At 42.8% G+C, this 24,628-nt stretch overlaps 1 long non-coding RNA gene and 1 other non-coding gene across 3 annotated transcripts; one reads left to right on the top strand and one right to left on the bottom strand.

Moving 5' to 3' along the window:
* Nucleotides 1–24,347, bottom strand: LOC129695797 (uncharacterized). 2 transcript variants are annotated; one of them, XR_008723230.1, is made up of 4 exons: nt 24,136–24,347; nt 23,865–23,976; nt 5,681–5,812; nt 1–1,912 (listed from the first exon to the last, which is right to left on the bottom strand). It is a non-coding gene; the product is annotated as an uncharacterized LOC129695797 (long non-coding RNA). The 2 variants fall into 2 exon arrangements; XR_008723231.1 differs by lacking the exons at nt 1–1,912; nt 5,681–5,812 and adding an exon at nt 22,629–23,214 and having other exon boundaries at nt 24,136–24,341.
* LOC129695936 (U2 spliceosomal RNA) lies at nt 10,252–10,446 on the top strand. The gene has a single exon (XR_008723255.1). It is a non-coding gene; the product is annotated as a U2 spliceosomal RNA (small nuclear RNA).
* Nucleotides 24,348–24,628: the final 281 nt, after the last annotated feature.

Here is a 24,628-nt window from a genome sequence, read left to right as displayed (position 1 = left end):
AACTCTTTGCTTTTTAACACCTAATCTCCAATTACAATTTGTAGTCTATCTTAATTAAACACAAATTGCAGTGTATTGTTTTAAATGGAACAAACTCCACCGCATCCTGGTTTATCATAAGCACAGAGTGTTCATGGAAATCATCAGATAGTACTTTCACAACAGAAAATACACAGATTAGTCAATCAGCTTTTCTTTTTAATTCACTCACTGGAGATGAACAGCACTAGCAAGAATAGCATTTATTATCCATCCCTAATTGACTCTCTGAATTGAATGGCTCCCTAAACTATTTTAATACCAATCAGATTGGCGTGTCTTGAATGACATAAGGTAGGTACCTGGGTAGAGGTGCATAGCTTCCTTCTCTGAAGGATAACAGTAAGCTAGAGTGTTTGTTTAAAGAGTAATCCAGAATTTTCTGTTCACACTTAATAATAATTAGCCTGTTTATCCAGTTTTATTTAATTAATTGCATTTAGTCTTGAAGTAGTTTTCACAAGAATGGACTACTGATCAGATGCTATAATTGTACCATTACACCATTGTAAATTCTCACAGAGGGTTTAAAGTTCATGTTTCCTAATCAGTAACCCAGACCTCTGAATACGACTTCAACAATTGACAGTCAGAACCTTTTTCCATGTGGGAAATATTAAAGACATGTCAAGAGGCAAGAGTCAAGAGTGTTTTATTGTCATATGTCCCAGATAGAACAATGAAAGTCTTACTTGCTGCAGCACACAGAATATGTACATAATAAATAACATAACAAAAACTCAGGGAAAAAACCCAATAACAGATTTAAGGTTCGAGGGGCAAAGGTGGAAAGGAGATGTGTGAGGTAGCTTTTCTACACAGAATCTGGTGGATTCCTGGAATGCGCTGCCAAGATCGTAAACAGATAGGACAGTGGTGTTTAAGAGGCTTTTAGATGGGCACAAGGATATGCAGGCAATGGAGGGATATGGATCACGTGCAGGCAGATGAAATTAATTTAGTTTAGCATCATGTTCGGCATGGACATTGCGGGCCAATGGCATGTTCCTGTGTAGGAAGGAAGTGCAGATGCTGGTTTACACTGAAGATAGACACAAAATGCTGGAGTAACTCAGCGGAACAGGCCGCATCTCTGGATAGAAGGAATGGGTGACATTTCGGGTCGAGACCCTTCTTCAAACCCGTCTTAAGAAGGGTCTCAACCTGAAACATCACCCATTCCTTCTGTCCAGAGATTCTGTCCCGCTGAGTGAATCGGGCATTTTCCTGTGCTGCTCCATTCTATGTTCTATGCTCACCTGGGTGTAATCCTATCAAACCACTGCAATAACAATGCGGGGACTAGCCTTGGCTATTAGCAATTCAAAACTCTATTGCAATACATGAATCCCCACTTTCCAAACCTTGGTCACAATCTAATCCTTTGGGAAATCATAATTGTACCTATGTCAATTGTATAGGAGGGGTTGTATCATTCCCCTATATTTGCAGGTTAGGCTCCATCATGTTCAAAAACTGACCCAATTCATTGTAGCAGGTACACAAAAATGCTGGAGAAACTCAGCGGGTGCAGCAGCATCTATGGTGCGAAGGAAATAGGCGACGTTTCGGGCCGAAACCCTTCTTCAGACTGATTGTCAATTCATTGTAGCTCTGGAATAAGCATTTCATTTCTGCACATTCAGGCCATTATAAAAAGAAACAAAAATGATTTTAATACTTGAAAAATCAATAACATCAATGGAATGCAGAGTGATACATAACATTTACAGATCATGAAATTATGTGTTTAACAGTTTCACTATAAGAATTAATCAGTGATAATCCAGTGGTCCCATGTTGCTTGCTGCAGTGGCTTCAGCAGGTCTGCTCACAGTAGAATACCTTCCCCTTCCGGTAGCACTTACATCCACTGTAATGAAATGCTTCAGGAGGTTGGTTGTGGCATGAATTTAGTTATCCTTCAGAAATAACCTGGATCTACTTCAATTTGCCTATGGCCACAGCAGGTGAAAGCAGATGCTATCTCAGCTCTGCTCTGGACATGTTGGATAACAAGAACACATACGGCAGGCTGCTGTTCATTGTTTACATCCTGGCGTTCAACACTATCCTCTCCTACTAAACCCATTACTAAGCTCCAAGCCCTGGGCCTTTGTACCTCTCTTTGCAACAGGATCGCTAACTTCCTCATCAGCAGACCTCAATCAGTATGGACAAGGGTCCACATCTCCTCCTCACTGACCATCAATACAGTTGCACACAATGGTTCCATGCTTAGCCCCCTGCACCCATGACTGTGTGGGAAGCACAGCTTCAATGCCATTGAGTAATTCACCAACAAAACCACTTTTTTTTTAATGAAAAAAATTATTCACTTACTAAAATTAATATTTACAATACAATAAAACAAAACAGATCCCACCACCATAATACAAGACAAACAAATATACTAAATAAACTACTATACAACTATGTTACAATCCTTGTCAAGGATGCATTCCACCCCCCGCAGTGCCCAGCGGTCCCGGAAATACCCCAGGGTGCCCGTGGACAGCACGTAGCCCCTCTCTAACACCACCCCGGAAAAGGGGCAGGCAGCTGACTCGGGCAGAGCCCTCTTCCACCTGGTACTGTGACTCGCGGATGGCCAGCTGGTCCAGGCCCAGGAGCAACCCAACCCACACATCTTCATCCCTACCCTCTCCCCTATACACAAGCTGTCTAAAGATGAGGATGTTGGGTGAGAAATGCAGACAGAAGGCAAGACCAACAACACCACAGGTGGTGATGAGTCTGAATACAGGAGAGAGTTCGAACACCTGGTTGAATGGTGTGGCAACAACCTCTCACTCAGTATCAAGCATTAAGGTGGAAAATCTGGTCTGTACCCAAGCTTATGGAAGGACCGTTTAGAAGTCTGATAACAGAAGAGAAGAAACCACTCCTGAGTCTGGTGGTATGTTTTCTGATTGCCGTAGCAGCAAATATATCTGTGCCACTCTATAACTAATGCATGTGGTTAGTCAGAGGCCTGTTAAAGAGCTGATTGCCACACAATTGGCCTGCTAGTTATCATCAGGGAGACTGAATTGCATTTTGGTGAAAAATGCATGAATAGCTCCCACTCCTGAACTTGACTAGCCAATTGGCAATAAGCATTGCCAACACAGAGTATTTTCAGTGTCATCATAACATCATTAGGTCATAAGGTCATAAATGTCTGTGGAATTCTCTGCCTCAGAGGGCGGTGGAGGCAGGTTCTCTGGATGCTTTCAAGAGAGAGCTAGATAGGGCTCTTAAAGATAGCAGAGTCAGGGGATATGGGGAGAAGGCAGGAACGGGGTACTGATTGGGGATGATCAGCCATGATCACATTGAATGGCGGTGCTGGCTCAAAGGGCCAAATGGCCTGCTCCAGCACCTATTGTCTATTAATAAGAGCTGAATTTGGCCATTCGGCCTATCGAGTCGACTCAGCCATTCACTCATGGCTGATCTATCTCTCCTTCCTAACTCCATTTTCCTGCCTTCTCCACATAACCTCTGACACTTGTACTAATCAAGAATCAGCGTGAATTAATGTTTTATCCCATTTTATTGATCAATTCCTGATGGATATTTAAGATTCATTGAAGTAGAATGGGAGACTTTCTGGGAAGCTTAATCAAGGCTTCACCTAGGAAATATCTAAGGATATATCTTTAAAAAATGTAAGACTACAAAGCTGACCTAACCAGTATGGAGTATTTGGCACTTAGTTTATTAAATTTGTTCAAATATGCGGTTAAAATCTTTTGCGGTATAGTGTTGCCAGATAATGAAATATGCTAAGTAGATAGATTATAATGTCAATCAGTATGAAGCACTTTGCATAAGGTTTACAATCTTCCCATGGGAAATTTTGTGCCATGTAGGTTTTGAGCCACCACTTGTTATCTCTGAGAATCATTGCAAACAGAAGGAATTCCAACATGGACCATGAGATATTCAACATGGATCGTATAGCCATTTCAGAATTTCTAGTTGCAATCACACAATGAAATTCCATGTTCTCCCCATCTATATCTGCTGAAATAATCCACAGCCCCTGCCCTCTCTGATCTTGCAAGTAGAATCCACAATCGAACCGCCATCCTTGGTGAGATGTTGGGGCCAGACCCATAGATTGGTAATTTAATCTTTCTTTATTGAATTCTTGCTCCAGTGATCACATCTGACCAGGTGTCCATCAGAATTCTAGGAAGTTATTATGAAATAAATCCCTTCAGATTGCTGAAGCCATTGCATACCTACCCTTATTGGGTATATCATCCATTAAATTGTTAATGGATATCATGTTCATAAGTTCATAAGTGATAGGAGAAGAATTAGGCCATTTGGCCCATCAAGTCTACTCCATCATTCAATCATGGCTGATCTATCTTTCCCTCTTAACCCCATTTTCCTGCCTTTTCCCCATAATCCCCGAGACCTGTACTAATCTATCTCTGCCTTAAAAATATCCATTGAGTTGGCCTCCACAGCCTTCTGTGGCAATGAATTACACAGATTCACCACCCTAAAGAAATTCCCCCTCATCTCCAGTAGGTTCACGAGGTTAATTCCCAGGATGACCGGACTGTCATATGTTGATAGAATGGAGCGGCTGGGCTTGGATACTCTGGAATTTAGAAGGATGAGAGGGATTCTTATTGAAACATATAAGATTATTAAGGTATTGGACACGCTAGAGGCAGGAAACGTGTTCCCGATGTTGGGGGAGTCCAGAACCGGGGCCGTTAAGAATAACGGGTAGGCCATTTAGAACGGAGATGAGGAAAAACTTTTTAACCCAGAGAGTTAAACCAGGAACGGGGTACTGATTGTGGATGATCAGCCATGATCACACTGAATGATGGTGCTGGCTCGAAGGGCCGAATGGCCTACTCCTGCACCTATTGTCTATTGTCTATCTCCTTCCTAAAGGAACGTCCTTTAATTCTGAGGCTATGACCTCTTTTCCGGGACCCTCTCCACATCCACTCTATTCAGGCCTTTCTCTATTCGTACGTTTCAATGTTCCCCCTCATCCTTCTAACTCCAGCGAGTACAGGCCCAGTGCCATCAAATGCTTGTCATATGTTAACTCGTATCTTTCCCTTCCCTAGTGTAAATATCACAACTTTAATGACCAATGTAATAAGTGATTAATGAGATAGCAGTGGGTGGCTATGATTATGTTAATGAATAAGAAAGGCAGGCAGAGGTCATATTTGTACAGATAGTGGTGGGTTCCTGCAACAAGCTGCGAGGGAGTGGAAGTGGAGGCGGATACAATAAAGGTATTTAAGAGGGTTTTCGAAAGGCAGGGAATGGAAGGATCTAGATCACATGCAGGCAATTGAGATGATCTTAATTTAAGAACGTGTTTAGCATGGACATTATGGGCGGAAGGGCCTGTTCCTGTGCTGTGCTCAAAGTGAAAATGAAAAAGGTGAAATTGTTTGCGAGAATCAAATATTAGTCACAATGAAGGACACAACTAAAGGAAGAATGGTAAGACTACGGGATCAGAGAATTAAGTAAATTGTTCAAATGTTGGAGAAATTTAAAAAGTGGGTCACCCATCTGTTCCCATCCTCCCCTCACACGCTCTTTTCCTATAAATTGAACATGAGAGAAAATTCTCAGCAGTTACCCGTCGAATGTTGTTTTTTTCTTGTAAGGAAACAGCTGGACATAACACCATTTTTTCCTGATGATTTCTGTTCCTAACGCTTTCCAGGTGTCAGTGTGGTAACAAAACCTCATTTTTCTTCCCCTAGAGAGACTAAAACATGCAAATAAAATGGTGGTGAATATGCGTAGATTAAGATTCAGATTAGTTTATTATCATACACACAAGGGTGCAATGAAGCTGATAGAGTAAACAGTATACATACAGTAATGATAAATACAACAATAAGTGCAATGACGAGTACTTAAAGGCACAAAGGACAGATTATTACAGGTTTAATTAAATCATGTTATGTCATTTTAATGTTATCATTGTCTATATTAAATATTTCAGTTGCTAAGCAAAAAAATGATTGGAGCCAATAGAAACTCAACAGCATTTAAACTGAAGACACCTTTGTTCTATATGAATTAATATTGAATAATCAGAAATTAAAACCATGTAAAATGAACATCGAATTCTCCCAATTTTGTTAGTCCTTGCTGTCTCCTCCCCTTCCTCAGCTCCCCTGCTGTCTCCTCCCACCCTCCAGCCTTCTGGCTACTCCTCCTTTTCCCTTTCTTGTCCCCACCTACCCCCACCCCCGATCAGTCTGAAGAAGGGTTTCGGCCCGAAACGTTGCCTATTTCCTTCGCTCCATAGATGCTGCTGCACCCGCTGAGTTTCTCCAGCTTTTCTGTGTAACCATGTAAAATAACATATACACACCATATTTGCATAAGTTTGGCCTAAGGCAAAGCCTTGGGATTAAGTTACATTTTATCAGCTAAGCAACATTTGGTTAAACAAATCAGCCGACGCTCAAATCAGACCTTCCTCACCTTCATTGTTAAATGTGCAAACAGATTCAGTCATTCATTTTAACAATTTGAATTAAGTTTATGTGTTTGTTTCAGCAATCCATCCACCAACTCTGCAATCTGATTAAAATAGAGAGAGTACATAGGAGATTTACTAGAATGTTGCCTGGGTTTCAGCAACTAAGTTACAGAGAAAGGTTGAACAAGTTAGGGCTTTATTCTTTGGAGCGCAGAAGGTTAAGGGGGGACTTGATAGAGGTTTTTAAAATGATGAGAGGGATAGACAGAGTTGACGTGGAAAAGCTTTTCCCACTGAGAGTAGGGAAGATTCAAACAAGGGGACATGATTTGAGAATTAAGGGACTGAAGTTTAGGGGTAACATGAGGGGGAACTTCTTTACTCAGAGAGTGGTAGCTGTGTGGAATGAGCTTCCAGTGAAGGTGGTGGAGGCAGGTTCATTTTTATCATTTAAAAATAAATTGGATAGTTATATGGACGGGAAAGGAATGGAGGGTTATGGTCTGAGCACAGGTATATGGGACTAGGGGAGATTTTACTTCGGAGTCACGTGAGGGACTCCATGAAGAAGCCCGCCCACAGCGCCAGCGTGCCATATCGCAAACAACGCATGGACGTGTCACACCTGGGGAGGACATCCCCGTGAATGGGAGAGGAAAAAAGCCGACGAACGGCAGGTAAGGGACTCTGCATTTCTAACTTTGTTGTAGGAATGGACAGAGCACCTCGCAGGAAGTCGGTAAGAAAGGAGCAGCAACTAAGTCGGGAAGGAGCCGGGGACCTGCAGCAGCAGCAGCCGATGCCACAGGTGTTACCGATGGAGGAACCAGCTGTGCCCGACTTGAACCCCGCGCCGGCAAAAGCGATTTCGCGGCCGGGCGGGAAGGCAAAACAAAAGTCCCATCACCTTAATTCTGGTGGTGGAGACAGTACTTACCAGTTCAGGAGAACTGACGAGCAGCTGCGGGAAATGGAGCAGCCAGGAGCGGCCAGCCTTACGGAGCTGGAAAGCCGCTACCAATGGATGGATATCCAGCCGCCGGCGACAGGTGCTCGTGAGTACCGGGGCCGGGAAGGGCGGCAGGAGAATATTGGGCGGCCGGGAGCGACCAGTGCAGGGAGGCATGGGGACCGGCTGCGGGAACCGCGAGCGACTAGTGCCCGAGTGCACGGAAGTCGGTTGGAGCGGCCCGATAAGCACCCGCGATCGACTAGCGCCCGAGAGCGCGAAAGTCGGCTGGAGCGGCTGCTGGACGAAATTGTCCAAAGTGGCAGGCCCCGTGAGAGGGAGGATAGCCACAGTGGGCATAATGTAAGCCCCACAGCAGGTTCCCTTAAAGGGCTGCAAGATATATCAGACTCCTCTGAGGAGGATATCGAATGTCTGACCAGCTCAGAGTCTGAGCAAGAGGTGGAACCGTCTTCTCCCATTGAAGGGAAGGAATGCAGCTTACTGGACATGGTGGGACAGTACTTCACGCAGGAGCAGACCGGCAAGAACCTGGAGGACAGGATGGCTGCAAGTATCGAGTACATGTCCACACACCAGTTGCAGGCTAATACGATGGCTGAAGTATTGGCAAGGCCCTTACCACCAGGGAATTGTACTGCGCTGCATGTAGCCAGTGTAAATAGGTGTATTTGGAAGCATGTGGGGGGGGTATTAGGAATCAGGATCTTAAGGTCCAAAATGCCCTCAAAAGTCTCACAGCGGGGATTACAGCTTTGGCCCGTTAGTTCGAGAAAGTGCAGATGAATAGTGTTCAAAAGGATGCATTAGCATTATTGTGTAATGTACAATTGGAATTAAACTATTTAAGAAAGGGAGCTATTCAGCCAGTTCTAGACCCTAAATTTGCTGCTTTGTGCAAGCAAAGGGATATAAAACCCCAAACCCTACTATTTGGAGGAGACTTGTCTAAACAGGTCAAAGAGTTGGATGAGGAGGCCATGACTTTGGGGCTGATTAGGGCAGCCAAAGGGTATCTAGGAAAGAGATATCAACCCTATGGGCGTCCAAAAAATGGTGGGTTCTATAATACCACCAGGAATTGGAGAGAGAGGAGCCCCAGCAGCAGCAGCGTCCTTTTTTAAGGGTTTGGCCCGGGACGTCCGCTGTGGAAAATGCGGAAGCCAGTACATCAGCAGCCATCGCAACCTCAACTTCAAGGGCCTCCACATCCACGAATAAAAATAAATTACCACCGATAACCATGGAGGTAGGTGAATCTGCGGCTCCAAAAGTTGTAGGGAGCACGGAAGTTGGAGGGGCATTGCAACTTCATTTGGAAGCATGGTGCAATATAACTATGGACAGATATATCCTTAGCAGTATTAAGGGATATCTGATAGAGTTCTTACACAAACATAACCCTCCAGTACAACATACACCGGACAGAAAATATATACTTACTAAATTAGAACAAGCAAAAGCTCACATAGGATAAAAGATTATTCAATTAAGGGGTAATTGAACAAACCAAACCTGATAAACAGGAGTTTTGTCTCTAACATATTTATTAGGAATAAGATAGATGGGGGTTGTCGTGTTATTATAGATTTGTCAACACTTAACAAATTTGTGCAATATGTTCATTTTAAAATGGATACGTTTAGCACTGCTATAGACTTAGTGTCTAAAGGCTATTTTATGGCAAGTATTGGTCTTAAGGATGCTTACTATACAATACCCATTAGAAATAGACACAGGAGGTTTTGAAATTTAATTGGATAAAACCAGCTTTGGCATTATTTCGACAACAAAATCATAGAGTAATGGCATATTTGGATGATATTCTTATAGTGGGGAAAACTTATGAATTGGCATGTCAGGCAGTGGTGGCCACTAAGCAATTGTTTGAACACCTGGGGTTCATTAGCCATCCAATTAAGTCTAAATTAACACCATCAACTAATATGGATTACCTGGGGTTCACCATTAACTCAATTGATATGTTAGTGACTTTACCACTAGGGAAAGCCACAGAAATACAAAAGGATTCCACAGAGCTTATTAATACCGTTAAACCATCCATTAGACGGGTAGCGAGAATGATTGGGAAAATTGTGGCTACATTTCCTGCCATACAATTGGGACCATTACATTACCAAAATTTACAGAGAGACAAAATAAGAGCACTCAAAATTAACAGAGGCCATTTTGATAGGCCAATGGAGCTAACAATTGAAGCTATAAAAGAATTACAATGGTGGGAACACAATGTGAAGTATGGCTCCAACCCAATAGTTATTGACAACCCGTCGGTGGTATTACATACAGATGCCAGTGCAATTGGTTGGGGTGCGACGGATACCATCTCGAGCTGTGGAGGGAGATGGAATATTCAAGAAGCTAACCTACTAAATACTAAGGGTATAAATTATTTAGAAATGTTAAGGGCATTTCATGGGCTTAAGTCTTTTTGCTCAGGTATGAATCAGCAGCAGGTTAGATTGCAGATAGACAATACCACGGTGGTGGCATATATATAAATCATATGGGTGGAAATATATCAATATCTTGTGATAAATTGGCAAATTTAATTTGGCAATGGTGTATCCAAAGGAATATTTGGTTATCGGCTACGTATCTACCAGGGATACTAAATTCAGTGGCGGACGCCAGGTCATGAAAATTTAATGAAAATACAGAATGGATGTTGAATAGAAAGGTCTTTGGGGAAATCACAGGAAAGTACTAAGACCGGATATTGATCGCTTCTCGGCCTTTTGGCTAAGATCAAGTGTAGTATCTGTTCTTATCAGTTTAATATCTGATACGTCCCTTATCTAGGGACCATATATTAAAAAACAATCGGGTACTAAGGAAAATTCAACAGGATTCGGCATCTGGGATTCTCATAGTACCTGATTGGCCTACACAACTATGGTTCTCGGTGATACAGGATATGGTTTTAGAACCATGTATGCACTTTAAACATAGTCCTAAGTTGCTGGTGCATCCGGTAACTCACGATAGCCATCCATGTTATAAAAATATTGCTTTGTTGGCTTGTAGACTTTGAAGGAACCTCTACGAGACATGGGGCTATCGAGTAGAAGTGTGGATATGATCACAGCAGCGCAAAGAAGGTCAACACAAAAGTAATATTTAAGTCACATTAGGAAATGGATTAATTACTGCCATTATAATCATCTGGATCACAGAGATAGAATGTGCCGGCAGTGCTAGAGTTCCTCACCAGTCTGCACTACGAAGGACTTAGTTATAGCACTGTTAATAGTGCCAGAAGTGCTTTATCAACCTTTTGTGGCAAGGAACAGACAGTCTTTCAGTGGGGTCTCATCCGCTGGTAATTAAACTGTTAAGAGGAATTTTAACACCAGACCACCAAAACCAAGATATACCCAGATTTGGGATGCAAGTGTGGTCCTCAACATGCTAAGAAGTTGGTCGCCGGCCACAGCATTGACTCTGGACACGTTAACTAGAAATATGGTTATGCTGATGGCATTGGTCACAGCACAGAGGGTCCAGTCACTGCAAACGTTGAGACTGGATAGCTTCTCTATGGCGGCAGGACGTTTGGTCTTTGTAATACAGGATTTAATTAAACAAAATAGACCAGGATCAGCAGGACAGGTCATTGAATTTCTGGCTTACCCGGAGGACGAACGTCTCTGTATTATGAAACATATTTTGTGGTATATTGAACGGACTAAGGCCATTAGAGGCAAAGATATGGGGCTGTTAATCAGCTATAGGAAACCATACCACAGGGTGTCTACTCAGACTATTTCACGGTGGATTATATATGGGTTAAGGAAGGCAGGAGTGGACACCAATATATATATTTAAATCTCACTCCACCAGGGCGGCAGCTACATTAGCAGCGAAACGCCTTGAGGTCTCCATGGACCAAATCCTCAGGACTGCAGGATGGTCGTCGGAGAGGACATTTCAAAAATTCTATAATAAACCACTTAGTGGTATAGAAACGTTTTCGGGGAAACTTTTAAGTTCCGTATTATAATTTATCCCTGATGAACAAGGATTTATGATTTGAATTATAAATATTATTTATTGTTACGTTAAACAATTGGTATCAATGTTTTTCTGGTTTTAAAAAATCATTAACAATTTCTCCCAAACTACCAAGGCAGTTGTGAAGCATGGACTCGGTTTTCCAGGGCATGAGGTCACAGAGCTTTGAAATCTTCATGGAGTCCCTCACGTGACTCCGAAGTAAAATAGTAAGATTAAACGAGAACTTACCAGTTTGAAGTTTGATCTGTATTTTATGAGGAGGAACGTTGAGGGAATACATGCCCTCCGCTCCCACCCTCGTACGGTCAAATCTTAAGCTGGTATCTCTTTAATAATCTTGCTATTTTAGGTCAATATTGGGTATCTGTGACTTCACACCGCTGCTTTGAAGGATGACACGCTGGCGCTGTGGGCGGGCTTCTTCATGTATTCCCTCAACGTTCCTCCTCATAAAATACAGATCAAACTTCAAACTGGTAAGTTCTCGTTTAATCTTACTATTATGTGTTCGGCATGGACTAGAAGGGTCGATATGGCCTGTTTCCGTGCTGTAATTGTTATATGGTTATATGGTTATAAAGAATTTCATGTAGAAACTTGAAACTGCAGATGCAGTTAGAAAAAAAGACACAAAGTGCTGGAGTAAATCAGCAGGTCAGGCAGCATCTCTGGAAAACATGGACAGGTGACATTTTGGGTTGGGACCCTTCTTCAGCCTGATTGTAGGAGGGGGGGGGAGAGAAATCTGGAAGAGAGGAGGGGCAGGATAAAGTATGCCAGCTAATAGTTAAACACAGATGGGGGAGACGGATGGTTGGACAAATGCCAGAGATGACAATACACAAGATGTGAGACAAAAGCATTGAAGTTGCAAATTGTGAAGCCAGAGGGAGGAATGAAGGTAGATGGGAAGAGGGAATAGATACACGTTCAGGTGGAGGATGGAAGAAAGGGAGGTGTGGGGACAAAGGAGGTTTTTAGAAGTTCTGTAAAATTGGGGAATTCAATGTTCATACCCTTGGGATTTAAGCTACCCAATCGGAATATGAGGTGCTGTTCCATCAGTTTACGGGTGGCCTCACTCTGGCAATGGAGGAGCCCAGGACCAAAAGGTCAAAATGCAAATGGGAAGGGGAGTTGAAATGGTTAATAACAAAGAGATCCAGTAGAACCTGACAGACAAAGGGCATGTTTAAGGATGTCCAGACCCCCTTACCCCTCCTCCACTTCCACCTTTTTCCCCACTCTTTTCCCTGGGCCCCACCTGGATTCATACCCATCCCTCCCCTTTCACCTATATTCCTTCCTCTGGTTATAGGTGAATTGGGAACTCAATAAGTATCTGATTTAATAGGAACCCGAAGGTCAATTTTTCACATAGGGCGGTGGGTAAGTGGAATGAGCTGCCTGTCCATCTCCGTCTGCGCTGAGGCTTAATCGCGGAGCTGGCGGCCTCCAACTGGGACCGACCTCGAAGCTCCAGATGCAGAGCTAGGACTTACCAACGTAGGGCTGGCCGACTTCGGGGCTGTCATGGCGCGGCAGCGGCGACCTGACTCTGGAGCCTCCGGAGGCTTCGGCCGCGGGCCCAGTGGACTCGGCCGCGGGCCCAGTGGACAACAACATCGGGAGCTCGCAGGTCCCAGGTTGGTGCCCGGTTCTCCAGAGCTCCCGCAACAACAGCTTCGTCCACTGGACTGGAGGGTGGCAGCTTCGTCTGCCCCGGGCCGCGGAGTTTGAACCGGCCCGTTCGAAGAGCTCACATTTGGCCGCAGGACTTACCATCACCCGGCGGGGTCACAACATCGGAAGCCTGGATCGCCTCAACGCAGAGGGAGAACAAGGAGGGAAGAGTTTAGCCTTCCATCACAATGAGGAGGTGCCTGGTAGACTCACTGTGGTGGATGTTAAATCTGTGTTCAGTGTGTGTTTTCTTATTTTATTTTATGTTATGACTGCAAGGCACAACATTTCGTTCAGACTGTCTAAATGACACTAAAGGATACTTTGACTTTTGACAGAGGAGGTAGTTGAGGCAGATACTATAAATTACATTTTAAAATACATTTGGACAGGTACATGGATAGGATAGGATAAGAAGGATATGGGCCAAATGCAGGCAGTTGCGACTAGTGTTAATGGGACATCTTGGTCGTCATGTGCAAGTTGGGCTGAAGGGCCTGTTTCTGTGCGGTGTAACTCTATGACTATAACTATGAATCTAAAATATATTTTTCATTTCTCCGAGAAAATGCATAAAATCTTAATTGGTAGCTGCTAGAACCATACCATACCCACCTCAGTTTAGCTGGATTATTAAAAGTGCATGTAGGTTCAGTCATTTGTTTTTCCAATTTGAATTAAGTTTTACTGTATTTCTATTTTGGAATGTGACATTTATTTCAACAAGCCATAATAACAAGCCAGATAAGTAAAATATAACACCTTCAGCCTAAATCAAATTTCAGGTGTGAACTATCAGAGCGGCAGGGTACCTGTTGACTAGACAACACTGAAGCCTATACAAATGTTGATGACCAACCCCAACCATCAAGCAATCCCAAGCTATATTTTAGGACATATTCAGTGACACACCTAAACGACAGATAACAATCACCTTCTGTTGTACTTTCACCCACTTGCAAACATCTGTGGAATTTTTATGATAGTATTTTATGTCATTCAACAGAGTGCAATCTCATCAGCACTTTTCAAGGTAGGTAAGTCCATATTTTTCTGACTTTTTCTAAGAACTAAGTTCTACATTATTTTCCTTGCTCAATGGTGGCATTATGTTGAAGGTGCAATCTGATCAATGACCTACACAGCCACAGCATGCCACCTTTAGACCTTCTATCAATTCCTCCTTATCGACTTGGCAATAAAGCCAGTTTAGCTTGCTTTGTTGATTGTTGCTACTTGCATAAATATTTGGTAATCAAATGACAAATTAGATCTATCTCTTCAGAATATGCGTGTGATCAAAATATTTTATCTTGACTTAGATAAGCCAGCAAAGATTTAGATTCCTTATTATTGTCTAATCATACTTGTTTTTGAAAATACTTTTAACATGTGTTGTTACCTTGGCTACAATTCATCTCTTCATGTGATGGATCTTTATGCTCATGCATTGAAGTGGTCACGTAAAACTAAAATATTTCCTGAATTGGACCTTTGTTACAAAAAGAAAAACATTTCAGAAAAATATATCTTTTGCAAAATATTTTTGAAGATTAGCTTTCCTTTGTTTTGAATATTCTTTGGCGTAGAAATCTGCATTCTTTTTTCCTATTTTAAAGTCTAGCTTAGTTTAGTTTAGTTCAGAGATACAGGCCGTTCAGCCCACCGAGTCCGTGCCGACCAGCGATCCCCGTACACGAGCACTATCCTACACACTAGGGACCATTTACCAAAGGAAATTAACTTACAAACATGTACATTGGAGTGTTGGAGGAAACCTGAACACCCGGAAAAAACCCAAGCAGACAGCACCCATAGTCAGGATCAAACCCGGGTCTCTGTGCAGACAGCACCCATAGTCAGGATCAAACCTGGGTCTCTGGTGCTGCAAGACAGAACTCTACTGCTGAGCCACCGTGCTGCCCATTAGTGGTCTGTTAGCGATCTGTTTCAAAAAGAATCATGAAGTTCTATTGGAACCATGCTGACTAATTTTGTCCAGCTAAACCAGTCTCATTGGCATGTATTAGGTCTACATTCTTCCCATGACTTGCCTTCCCAAGTGCTTACCCAAATGTCTCTTAAATATACTGATTGCTGTTGACTCTACCACCTTCTCTGGCAGAATGTTCCAGATTGCATCCACTCTCAGTATGTAAAAACAAATGTTTCCCCACAAAACCCTTTCAGAACTGTTTTTTTCTCACCTTAAACCTACATCCTCTGATTTGTGAAACACCAACCATGGGGGGAAAATGTTTCTGACCTACCCTATGCTGTCTACCCTATGCTTCTTATCATTTTACATGCTATTATCAAGTTACCCCTCCGAGTCCTTCACTCTAGGAAAAACAAATCCAGTCTATCAAATGTCTCCACACAATTAAAGTACTTCAATCCAGGCAACAATTTGAAAGCACGAATTATGGATTGTTGATTAAACTAAGGAACCAAGAGTTTTGTGTTATCCTCCTTCATAGTTGAGAGGGAAATATTTCACTTGGTAAAGACTGTCACACAACCAAAGTCAATGGAGATATATTTATGAAAGGGGTGGTCAATACACTGATACATGAAGGAATAACGAGAACCATTTGTTGTTATTAATGATCAAAAAGAATGGTTGCATAATTGAAGAAACTTACCAAAGCATTTGAGTTCAGTTTAACAGAAATGGAAGTTTAGAGTCATAGAGTCATAGAGAGGTACAGCACAGAAACAAGCCCTTTTGCCCAGCTTGGACGTGCCGGCCAAGTTGGCATATTGAGCTAGTCCCAATTACCCATTAGGTGCAGGAGGAGGCCATTCGGCCCTTCGAGCCAGCACCGCCATTCATTGTGATCATGGCTGATCAACCGCTATCAATAACCTGTGCCTGCCTTCTTCCCATATCCCTTGACTCCACTAACCCCTAGAGCTCTATCTAACTCTCTCTTAAATCCATCCAGTGACTTAGCCTCCACTGCCCTGTGAGGCAGGGAATTCCATAAATTCACAACTCTCTGGGTGAAAAAGTTTTTTCTCACCTCAGTCTTAAATGACCTCCCCTTTATTCAAAAACTGTGGCCCCTGGCTCTTGACTCACCCAACATTGGGAACATTTTTCCTGCATCGAGCTTGTCCAGTCCTTTTATAATGTTATATATTTCTATAAGATCCCCCTCATCCTTCTAAACTCCAGTGATTACAAGCCTAGTCTTTTCAATCTTTCCTCATATAACAGTCCCGCCATCCCAGCGATCAATTTCGTGAACCATTTGACCCATAGCCCTTCTTATCCATACACCTGTCCATATGTCTTTAAAAAGTTATAGGTTAAAAGGTAGATCAGGTAAATATACAGCTAGAGAGTTGGTTTAGGGCAAAAAGCTGACAAATTCTGAATTACTGGGATTGCTTTGAGGGAGATTGTGACCTGTACAAGCTGCATGGTTGATAGCTGAACTGAAACGGGAAGGATTGCGAGTGCAAAGGTTTGGGGAGGTTTTCAATTAAATTGGCTGCGGAATGGAGCACAGAGTAGATGTACAGTTTAGAGGGTGCTGCAATAAGATATTAACGGAAAATTAAGTAGGCAGAATGCATGGGAATTATTGCGACCACAGAGCCAATAGACAATAGACAATAGGTGCAGGAGTGGCTATTTGGCTCTTCGAGCCAGCACCATCATTCAATGTGATCATGGCTGATCATCCCCAATCAGGACACCGTTCCTGCCTTCTCCCCATATCCCCTGACTCCGCGATTTTTAAGAGCCCTATCTAGCTCTCTCTTGAAAACATCTAGAGAACCCACCTCCACTGCCCTCTGAGGCAGAGAATTCTACAGACTCACCACTCTCTGTGAAAAAAAGTGTTTCCTCGTCTCCGTTCTAAATGGCTTCCTCCTTATTCTTAAACTGTGGCCCCTGGTTCTGGATTCCCCCAACATCGGGAACATGTTTCCTGCCTCTAGTGTGTCCAAGCCCTTAACAATCTTATATGTTTCAATGAAATCTCCTCTCATCCTTCTAAACTCCAGAGTTTACAAGCCAAGCTACTCCATTCGCTCAGCATATGACAGTCGCGCCATCCAGGGAATTAACCTTGTAAACCTATGCTGCATCCCTCAATAGCAAGAATGTCCTTCCTCAAACTAGGGGACCAAAACTGCACACAATGCTCCAGGTGTATTCTCACTAGGGCTCTGTACAACTGCAGAAGGACCTCTTTGCTCCTATATTTGACTCCTCTTGTTATAAATGCCAACATGCCATTCGTTTCACTGCCTGCTGTACCTGCATGCTTACTTTCATAGACTGATGTACAAGGACCCCCAGATCCCGTTGTACTTCCCCTTTTCCCAACTTGATGCCATTTAGATAGTAATCTGCCTTCATGTTTTTGCTACCAAGGTGGATAACCTCACATTTATCAGCATTAAACTTCATCTGCCATGCATCTACCCACTCCCCTACCCTGTCCAATTCCCCCTGCATTCTCATAGCACACTCCTCACAGTTCACACTACCACCCAGCTTTGTGTCATCTGCAAATTTGCTAATGTTACTTTGAATCCCTTCATCCAAATCATTGTAATATTATATTGTAAATAGCTGCGGTCCCAGCACCGAGCCTTGCGGTACCCCACTAGTCACTGCCAGCCATTCTGAAAGGGACCCGTTAATCCCTACTCTTTGTTTCCTGTCTGCCAACCACTTTTCTATCCATGTCAGCACTCTACCCCCAATACCATGTGCCCTAATTTTGCCCACTAATCTCCTATGTGGGACCTTATCAAATGCTTTCTGAAAGTCCAGGTACACTACATCCACTGGCTCTCCCTTGTCCATTTTCCTAGTTACATCCTCAAAAAATTCCAGAAGATTAGTCAAGCATGATTTCCCCTTCGTAAATCCATGCTGACTCGGACCGATCCTGTAACTGCTATCCAAATGTTCGGCTATCTCATCTTTTATAATTGACTCCAGCATCTTCCCCACCACCGATGTCAGGCTAACTGGCCTATAATTCCCAGTTTTCTCTCTCCTGCCTTTCTTAAAAAGTGGGATAATATTAGCTACCCTCCAATCCACAGGAACTGATCCTGAGTCTATAGAACATTGGAAAATTATCACCAATTCATCCACAATTTCTAGAGCCACTTCCTTAAGTACCCTGGGATGCAGACCATCAGGCCATGGGGGTTTATCAGCCTTCAGTCCCATCAGTCTATCCAACACCGTTTCCTGCCTAATGTGGATTTCCTTCAGTTCCTCCGTCACCCCAGATCCTCTGGCCACTATAATATCAGGAAGATTGTTTGTGTCCTCCTTAGTGAAGACAGATCCAAAGTACCTGTTCAACTCATCTGCCATTTCCTTGTTCCCCATAATAAATTCACCTTTTTCAGTCTTCGAGGGTCCAATTTTGGTCTTAACTATTTTTTTCTTCTTCACAAACCTAAAGAAGCTTTTACTATCCTGCTTTATATTCTTGGCTAGCTTACCTTCGTACCTCATCTTTTCTCCCCGTATTGTCTTTTTGGTTATCTTCTGTTGTTCTTGAAACATTACCCAATCCTCTTGCTTCCCGCTCATCTTTGCTACGTTGTACTTCTTTGCTTTAATTTTTATACTGTCCCTGACATCCCTTGTCAGCCATGCTTGTCCCTTTCTCCCCTTGGAATCTTTCTTCCTCCCAGGAATGAATTGATCCTGCACCTTCTGTATTATTCTTAGAAATACCTGTCATTTTTGTTCCACTGTCATCCCTGCTAGTGTATTTTTCCTGTCAACATTGGCCAGCTCCTCCCTCATGGCCCCATAGTCCCCTTTATTCAACTGCAACACTGACACCTCCGATCTACCCCTCTCCCTCTACAATTGTAGATTAAACCTGACCATGTTATGGTCACTGCCTCCTAATGGCTCATTAACTCGAGATCCTTTATCAAATCCAGTTCATTACATAACACTTAATCCAGAATTGCCTTCTCCCTGGTAAGCTCCAATACAACTGATCTAAGAATCCATCACAAAGGCACTCTACAAAGTCCCTTTCTTGGGGGTCCAGTACCAACCTGATTTTCCCAGTCTACCTGCATGTTGAAATCTCCCATAACAACCACAGCATTACTTTTACTACATGCCAATTTTAACTCCTGATTCAACTTGCGCCCTATGTCCAGGCTACTGTTTGGGGGCCTGTAGATTAGTCCCATTAGGGTCTTTTTACCCTTACAATTCCTTAGTTCTATCCATACTGACTCCACATCTCCTGTTTCAATGCCACCCCTTGTAAGAGACTAAATTTCATTCTTCACAACAGGGCAACCCCACCCCCTCTGCCCACCTGTCTGTCTTTTCGATAAGAGGTAGCCCTTGAATATTCAGTTCCCAGCCCTGGCCCTCTTGCAGCCATGTCACAGTAATTCCCACAATATCATACTTGCCAATTTCTAACTGAGCCTCAAGCTCGTCCACTTTATTCCTTATACTTCACGCATTCATATACAGCACGTTGACCTCCGTATTCACTTCCCCCCTCGCAATTGGCCCTGACCTTACTCTGTTTTCCATTCTCGAGCTTTCCTTCCCATTAATTCGATAATCTTTTGTAATTTTTCCTGTAGTCACTTCCCCTTCAGCTCCATCTTTATACTGCCAATTTGTCAATTCCCCCCCCCCCACTATTTAGTTTAGAGGCTGAAGGAAGGGCAGGAACTGCAACAACATTCCAGGGTGGAGAGCCTTCAGGTGCGGGGATGGGTGAGGGATGTAAAGGAGCAGGTGACACACTACATAATAACATTAATGATGTGGTTCATGACTGCAGTAGTCAGAGAATATGTCAAGAAGGCTCTTCAAACAAGCAACATGAGCAGATCCAAGGAACAAAAAAATGGGGTTTGATCTTTTTTCAGAAGTTGCACTTAGAGGTCTCTGAACAGTTTTCAGCAGAGAGAAAAACAGATGAATAGACAAATCATAGTGATGTCCGAATACTAGGGTTATAACAGTAAGGCGATATCAATTGCTGCAATTTTAATTAGGACCATTTGAGTGTGAAAGGCACAGAGGGTATGGAGTTTCTAAAGTGTGTTCACGGTTGCCTTTTGACCCACTATATCAATAATTTACCAGAGAACAGGCTTTACTGGACCTAATCTTGAGGAATCATAGAATCATTGCAACAAACAGCACAGTTATTGGCCCCTTTCAGCCCACCTCATCCATGCCAACCTCGATGCCTGTCTGTGCTAATCACATTTGCTGCATCTCACTATATCTTTTCTATCCAGGTATCTGTCTAATTACCTTTTAAGTATTGCATTCAATATGTCATCTGGCAGCTCGTTCCAGATATTCACCATCATGCAAAAAGCCCATCTTCTCGCATCTCCTTCAAATGTCTTGAGTCAGTCTCACATTAGTTTAGTTTATTGTCACGTGTACTGAGGTACAGTGAAAAGTTTTCTTCAATGCGTACTATCCAATCAGCGGAAAGACTATACATGATTGCAATCAGGTCAACCACAGTGTACAGATACAGGATGAAGAGGATAAAATGTAGTGCAAAAATAGTCCAGTAAAGATTAAAGATAGTCCAAAGGTCTTCAATGAGATAGATGGTGGGTCAGAACCGTTCTCTAGTTGGTGATAGAATGGTTCAGTTGCCTGGTAACAGCTGGCAACCTATTATATCTTGCTCTCGATTCTCCTGCTGTGGGAAAAGATTTTGACAATATATACCATCTATGCTCCTCATCCATCTATACATAACTAAAGCTCTGAACTTGTTATAGAAACATAGAAAATAGGTGCAGGAGGAGGCCATTCGGCCCTTTCAGCCAGCACCGCATTCATTGTGATCATGGATGATCGTCCCCAATCAATAACCCGTGCCTGCCTTCTCCCATATCCCTTGATTCCACTAGCCCCTAGAGCCCTATTAAATCCATCTGTTAAATCCATCCAGTGATTTGGTCTCCACTGCCCTCTGTGGCAGGGAATTCCATAAATTCACAACTCTCTGGGTAAAAAAGTGTTTTCTCACCTCACTTAAATGGCCTCCCCTTTATTCTAAGACTGTGGCCCCTGGTTCTGGACTCGCCCAACATTGGGAATATTTTTGCTGCATCTAGCTTGTCCAGTCCTTTTATAATTTTATATGGTTCTCTAAGATTCCCCCTCATCCTTCTAAACTCCAGTGAATACAAGCCTAGTCTTTTCAATTTTTCCTCATTTGACAGCCCCGCCATCCCAGGGATCAATCTCGTGAACCCACGCTGCACTGCCTCAGTCACAAGGATGTCCTTCCTCAAGTTAGGAGACCAAAACTGTACACAATACTCCAGATATTGTCTTACCAGAGCCCTATACAACTGCAGAAGAACCTCTTTACTCATATACTGAAATCCTCTTGATATGAAGGCCAACATCCCATTAGCTTTCTTCACTGCCTGCTGTATCTGCACGCCAACTTACAGTGACTGGTGTATAAGGACACCCAGGTCTCACTGCACCTCCCCCTTACCTAACCTAACCCCATTGAGATAATAATCTGCCCCCTTTTTTTGCCGCCTAAGTGGATAACCTCACATTTATCTATATTATACTGCATCTGTCACACAGCTGCCCACTCACTCAACCTGTCCAGGTCACCCTGCAACCTCCTAACATCCTTTTCACAGTTGACACTGCCACCCATCTTTGTGTCATCCGCAAACTTGTTAGTGTTGCTCCTAATTCCCTCTTCCAAATCATTAATACATATGGAAAACAGTTACGGCCGGAAGCGCGGTAATTCTATTTGCGCAAAAACGTTATGCGATAGCGCTACGATTTTTTGCCAGCTTACTCACCGTTCTTCTGCGCTGCGATTGTACCAAGTTTCGTTCCGATCGGTGGTCTAATGTAAACTTTAGCGAGGTTTAAAAATCTTAAAAACCACGCATGCGCAGATCGATCTCCACTTCTGTCATTCAGCACCACGTGGATTGGTCTTTTCTCCTGTCACTCCGTGGGATGGTCCACCCCTTCCTGCGCCATTGTGTCTTTACTGGGTGCGGTGGATGGCCGGAGGAGGTTTCCAACTGGACACAATTTTCGGAGGGACTGGAAACGGCCCGGCCCAGCACGGGAAATGTCGCCAAATGGAAAGCGACATTGGCAGAGGAGAGTGAACAGCAACCAGCAGACCAGCGGTCCAGCGACCACTGTGAGTCCGCTCCAGCTCCCTTCCCCTCTGGTCCCCCTCGCTGGCTCCTGCCTCCCTCCCCATGTGATACCCACACAACACCCATATTTTCTCCGAGCTCTGTCCCCCCCCCCCCCCCCCCCCTCCCGCCCCCATAACAGTGGGCTGAAGGGCCTGTTTCTGTGCAGTATGACTCAATGACTCGACAAACGAAACATGGCCCACCAGGGATATAAGCTATTTATTCCAACAAATATAGTAATTGAAAATGCAACAAAGCACAATTGATCCCTTAGCAGAACAGTAAATAAACAGTAACTACCAGAGTTATAATGAAAGATCAGCTTGAAGAATTATGTTAGGTAGACAAAAATGCTGGAGAAACTCAGCGGGTGATGCAGCATCTATGGAGCGAAGGAAATAGCCAACATTTCGGGCCGAAGAAAGGTTTCGGCTCGAAACGCTGAGTTACTCCAGCATTTTTGTCTACCTTCGATTTTCCAGCATCTGCAGTTCCTTCTTAAACAGAATGGTGTTATGGTTGAGTAAAGTTATGAATCCTTGTAAACGAATGCAAAATGTTGAGTAAAAAGTGATGCAATTCTCTTCCAAATGATGAATATTTTATTGTTTCCTGAACTCGGAAAGTCCAGTATTTGATTATTGCAGAGTTAGGATCTCGGGTTGCATCAGTTGTCAGCTGGCAGGGAATGAATGCAAATAACCCACTTCCCAGCTGTCAGCCGAGCGATCCCTTATAATTCTTGTTGTGCTCCCGTGAAGCACCTTCTGATGACTCCGACAATCTATTTAAATGCAAATTGTTTTGTTATTGCAATCAGCTTTTCAGGCTGTTTCTTGTCACGCGCACACAAAAATGAAATTTGTAATTCACAATTGTTTTTGAAACATTTGCTGGAAAATATCCATCATTGAACACTTTAAGATCATGAACAGACTCATATATATATATATATATAGCAACAGGGGCACATTTACATTTAAATTTGCATGACAGCATTCCTGATCTTTTGCTCATGTTAGATACTATGTGTGGTGGAACAAAATGGTTCTCTTTGTGAAAGCACAAGTTATGTGCTCTGACTTAAATATTGCATATCATGTCAGCAGGATTTTATCCTTCTGTATCCACTTGTAGTTTTCTTTTACTCATTTTATCCTTGTGTGTCTATTTGAGACAATTGGATGTTTCAGCAGCTCCGTGGCAAGTGCTGAGCACATCAAGCAGTAAATCAATAGAGGTCATGTACAGAGAATCTTAAAGCATATTCAACAGAAAATGTCAGGCTTGAAAAAAGCTCTGGCTGAAAAATGAGGAGAGTGATTACATGCAGCCTGCTACACATTGAGGCTGTCCATTTATGGATAACCATTATTGTCAATTATAATGTTGCATCCATTAAATAAATTTACACAAGTGTGTCAACGTACTTACCCAAAACTGATCCAGTAAGCTGATGTTAATGCCATACCAGAAGAAGTAAAGAAGATGAGAATTAACTCACCGGGATCAAAAGAGGCCACAAAAGGGACTCCAAATAATGGAGCTGGGAAAGATTGAAGAATGACTGTAATTAATCATTTTTACAGCTAATATTTGCAGTGCACTCAGTCAACTCTCAGGAATGCATAAATCATAGAACCATACTGCTGCCTATTAAACATGTAATACAATATTTGTTAATTTGAAGCATAATTATGTTCACCTTATAGAAATTAGTTGCATTGAATAGAGAGTATGGAACTCAGCTGGGTGGAGAAATCAGCAGAGCTCTCAGCTCTTTGATGAAGGTCATTGAGTGGGGAAGTGTGCACAGTATGGGTGGCGTGCAAGCTGGAAGCTTGTATAATTATAACCACTTATCTTCTCTGTACAAACATGTTGCAGCAGGAGTAACCAGTGATTGAATAGCAAAACAAATGCCATGTATTTCCTCTGCAATTTTATTTCCACTCTGCCCCGTAACATCAACAATCGCATCTTGTATTTATATATTGCCTTTAGCATAGACAAATGCTGCACAGAAGCAAAATAGTGGAAAAAAAATCAAACTAGAAAAGGAACCATTAAATTAGGTGCGTAAAAGTAGGGTCAGAGAGATAAAGCTTAACATTTATTAAAGTAGAGCTGAGGGAGGTGAAAATAAGTTTAGGAGTGGTATCCAATGGCCAAGACAGTTGAAGGCTATTGATTGAATG

This window comes from Leucoraja erinacea, chromosome 3, assembly GCF_028641065.1.
Source record: "Leucoraja erinacea ecotype New England chromosome 3, Leri_hhj_1, whole genome shotgun sequence".
Taxonomy (NCBI): domain Eukaryota; kingdom Metazoa; phylum Chordata; class Chondrichthyes; order Rajiformes; family Rajidae; genus Leucoraja; species Leucoraja erinaceus.
The sequence above is the reverse complement of the archived record's forward strand: the minus strand, read 5'-3'. Positions and strand labels throughout refer to the sequence as shown.